The sequence below is a fragment of the Oryctolagus cuniculus genome, chromosome 1 (assembly GCF_051225735.1).
Source record: "Oryctolagus cuniculus isolate XC-2025 breed Fujian yellow rabbit chromosome 1, ASM5122573v1, whole genome shotgun sequence".
Classification (NCBI taxonomy): domain Eukaryota; kingdom Metazoa; phylum Chordata; class Mammalia; order Lagomorpha; family Leporidae; genus Oryctolagus; species Oryctolagus cuniculus.
In genome coordinates, this window is record NC_142867.1 from 182,094,207 (window position 1) to 182,099,171 (window position 4,965).

Here is a 4,965-nt window from a genome sequence, read left to right on the forward strand (position 1 = left end):
TGCCTCCTGTAAAAGACATTGGGAGTTAGGTAGTTACCTTCTTGAGAAGGATACACACAGCTTGACAATGCCACCTCCTCCAAACATGACCCAGGATATAAAACCTTGTAACTGGAGGGGGAGAGATCCAAGATGGCAGAATAGGGAGGGTGCTTACTTCCCTAGTCTAAGGGAAGATGGTTTAAAAAGAAAGGAGTATTGGGGCCAGCACTGTGGCTCACTCGGCTAATCCTCCCCCTGCAGCGCCGGCACCCCATATGGGTGCTGGGTTCTAGTCCCGGTTGCTCCTATTCCAGTCCAGCTCTCTGCTGTGGCCTGGGAAGGCAGTGGAGGATGGCCCAAGTGCTTGGGCCCCTGCACCTGCATGGGAGACCAGGAGGAAGCACCTGGCTCCTGGCTTCGGATCAGCATATCTCCAGCCATAGTGACCATTTGGGGGGTGATCCAACAGAAGGAAGACCTTTATCTCTGTTTCTCTCTCACTGTCTAACTCTGTCAAAAAAAGGGGGGGGGAGTATTTAGTTGGCAGGTACCAATGCCACCTTACTAGTTAGAGTGATCAGTTTAAGTTCATAATTGATCATAAAGATAGGATTAAATGTCAAAGGGATCACATAAATAAGACCAGTATCTGCTAATAATAATTGATACAATTAAAAGGAAAGAAAGCTCCAGACATCTCTCTTTCTGCCTCTCCTTCTCTAACTCTCAAATAAAATTAAAAATTTTTTTTAAAAGTGGAGAGAGAGTGTAGTCTCAGGGAAGAGTTAGGGAGAAAACAGTGAAGGAAATTCTATGCAAATTAGAGGGACACAGTGGACCTGTGTGGAGGGTGAGAATGACCATGGCTTAGTACTCCAGCATCCAAGAGCTTCCGCCCTAGTGTGGGAGAATGAGGTAAGACCAGACTGCAGCAGCCCAGGCCACTATCAATAAAGCTGCAGGAAGTGCCAGGAGGGAACCCAGCATGGACCCCCTTGGGGGATAGTGTACCTATCAAACTAGAGGGAAAAAAATAGGACACATTTTTCTCTCTCCCCAATCACCTTACAATGGTGTCCTGTAACAAGCCAATTGAGCAGGCAACATTTTGGACATACATAACAGGTGTGCCAGCTTGTGTTCACACCCAGAAATCAGCCAAGTGAAAACTGCTGACTCTGCTGGGGAGAACTAACAGGGAGCTGAAGGACTGTGACTGTGGGAGGCTTGTGTGCTGGAACTGTCTCACAGTGTGGCTGTGAATTTGGGCAGTCACTGTGGGAGACTCCATACACTCAGGGCTTCCTGGTTACCTGGTAAGGGGCATTGCTGGAGAATTTGAGCTTACACTGAAGCCTGCACAGATCTTTTGTGTGGTCCTTGGGACAGGAGTGGATGAATATTGCACCCACCAGGGCTATCGCTCAGGCACAGGTCTCCTTTGAGGGGAGGAGCTCAGCTGAGCAGAATAAATCTCCTGATTAAAAAAAAAAAAAAGAGGAGATTCACTGCACCAATCCTGGGTGTGTCACCTTAAACACGCTCTTCACCCAGAGAACTGAACAGAGCTTCCTAACCACATGCATCACACACCTCTAGATGTTCACTGAAAGCAGACATTCTACGTAACTACAGAAGCATAGTACAAAAATAAAAGCTGCCACAGCAGAAAAAAAAAAGAAGAAACCAACAAGTATCTTCACAAAGGCCAAATAAAAAATGCACCAATTCAAGAAACAAGAATAAGGAAGACAACATAATGCCCCCAAAAGAACACAACACTTCAATACTAGATTATGAAGATGATGAGATTGAAGAAATGCCAGAAATGGAATTTAAAACTTTTATTGTAACATTACACAGAAGTAACCAGAAGCACATACACGAGCTACTGAATTCTGTACATGATATGAAATAAAATTTTTCCCAAGAAACTGAGATCTTAAAGAGAAGTCAAGCCTGTGCCGCAGCTCACTAGGCTAATCCTCTGCCTTGCAGCACCGGCACACCAGGTTCTAGTCCCGGTCGGGGTGCCAGATTCTGTCCCGGTTGCCCCTCTTCCAGGCCAGCTCTCTGCTGTGGCCAGGGAGTGCAGTGGAGGATGGCCCAAGTACTTGGGCCCTGCACCCCATGGGAGACCAGAAGCACCTGGCTCCTGCCATCGGATCAGCGCGGTGCGCCGGCCGCGGCAGCCATTGGAGAGTGAACCGACGGCAAAAAGGAACACCTTTCTCTCTGTATCTCCCTCTCACTGTCCACTCTGCCTGTCAAAAAAAAAAAGTCAAAATGAAATGAATTCAGGGGCCAGCGCCGTGATGCAGTAGGTTAATCCTCCTCCTGTGGTGCCAGCATCCCATATGGGCACCAGTTCTAGTCCTGGCTGCTCCTCTTCCAGTCCAGATCTCTTATATGGCTTTAGAAAGCAGTAGAAGATAGCCCAAGTGCTTGGGACCCTGCACGCACATGGGAGACCAGGAGGAAGCACCTGGCTCCTGGCTTCAGATCAGCACAGCTCCAGCCGTTGCAGCCATTTGGGGAGTGAACCAGTGGATGGAAGACCTTTCTCTCTGTCTCTACCTCTCACTGTCTGTAACTCTACCTCTCAAATAATAAAAATCCTTAAGAGAGAAAAATTAAATGAATTCAGTAGGACAAAAAATGCAGTGGGAAGCCTTAAAACAGACTAGGTGATGCAGAATAAAGAACACCCAACCTAGAAGATAAAGCACAGGAAGTTATACCATCAAACCGAGAACAAGAAGAGGATATTAGAAAGCTAAAAAACACTGTTAGGAATCTATAGGATACTATAAAAAGACCCAACATATGGGTTCTAGGAGTTCCTGAAGGCATGGAAAGAGACAAAGGATTAGAAGGCCTTTTTAGTGAAATAATAACTAAAACACTCCTAATTTAGAGAAAGAAAGCGACATCCAAGTACAGGAAACACATAGAACTCCTAATAGACATGACCAGAAAAGATCTTCACCGTGACATATTGTAGCCAAACTCTCCACAGTAAAACATAAAGAAAAAATGTGAAAATGTACACAAGAGAAATGCCAGAGTACTTTCAGAGGATCTCCAATTACACTCAGAGCAGACTTTTCATCAGGCTATGAGAGAATGGTGAGATATATTCCAAGTCTTAAGAGGTAAGAACTGTCAACCCAGAATACTATACACTGCAAAAGCTCTCATTTATGAGTGAAGGTGAGATAAACATCTTTGATAACAAACAGAAATTGAAGGAAATTTTCACCACTTATCTGGTCCTACAGAAGATGTTTAAGGATGTGCTAAACACAGACACAGAAACATGACCATTACTACAAAAGACGGTAAAGGAAGGAAATCTTCCAGTAAAAAGTTCAAAGGAAATTAAAAGTAAACAATAGGAATATATTTGGAAGAATTGTAGGGCAAAGTTATTACTTATCAATAATCACCTTGAATGTAAATGGTCTCAACTCTCCTGTTAAAAGACACAGACTGGCTGAATGTATTAAAAAACAAAACTCATATATTTTCTGCCTACAAAAAACATATCTCAGCAACAAAGATGCATGCAGATGGAAAATGAAAGGATGGAAAAATATAATCCATGAGAACAAAACCCAAAAAAGAGCTGGAGTGGCCATGCTAACATCAGATAAAATAGGCTTTAACACAAAAACTGTTAAAAGAGACAAAAAAGGAAACTATGTAATGATTAAGGGATCAATTCAACAGGAATATGTAATTATTATACACATATATGCACCTAATTACAGGGCACCAGGCTATTTAAAAGAAATGTTAAGGGATCTAAAGGGAGACATAGACACAAACACAGTAGTAATGGGGCATTTCAATACCCATTTTTAGCAATGGACAAATCAACCAGGCAAAAAATCAGCAAGGGAACAGCAGAGTTAATCGACACTACAGACCAAATGGACCTAATGGACATACACAAAACTTTCCATCCTACAGTCACAGAATATACATTCTTCTCACCACCGTGTGGAACTTTCTCTAGGACTGATCACATGCTAGGCCAAAAACCAAGTGTCAGCAAATTCAAAAATATCAAATTATATCATGCATCTTCTCAGACCACAATGAAATGAAGCCGGAAATCAACAACTAAGGAATCTCTAGAGCATATGCAATCACATGGAGACTGAACATGTTCCTGAAGGAACAGTGGATCACTGAAGAAATCAAGAGAAATCAAAAATTTCTAAAATAGATGAAGATGACAATATAACATATCAAAACTTATGGGATACAGCAAAATCAGTGTTTAGAGGAAGTTTATAGCAACTGGTTCCTACTTCAAAAAATTATAAAGGCAGCAAATAAATGAGCTATCAATGCATCTCAAGAATCTAGGAAAACAACAACAAAACAAACCAAAATCTAGTAAGAAAAAAAAAATTAAAATTAGAGAAGAAATCAATAAAATCAAAACCAAAAAAAAAAAGATACAAAAGTTCAGCAACACGAAGAGATTTTTTAAAAAAAAATAAACAAGGGACTGGAGCTGTGGCACAGTGGGTTAAAACCCTGGCCTGAAGCACCAGCATCCCATATGGGTGCTAGTTCTAGTCCCAGCTGCTCCTCTTCTGATCCAGCTCTCTGCTATGGCCTGGGAAAGCAGTAGAGGATGGCCCAAGTCTTTGGTCCCCTGCACCCACGTGGGAGACCCAGAAGAAGCTCCTGGCTTCATATCAGTGCAGCTCTGGCCATCACGGCCAAATGGGGAGTGAACCAGTGGATTGAAGACCTCTCTCTCTCTCTCTCTCTCTCTCTCTGCCTCTCCTCTCTCTGGGTAACTCTGACTTTCAAATAAATAAATGAATCCTTTTAAAAATAATAAAATAAACAAAATTGACACACCATTGGCCCAACTAACCAAAAAAAGGAGAGATAAGACAAATCAAAAAAATTAGAGATGAAAAATGGAATGTAACAACAGACACCACAGAAATAAAAAGA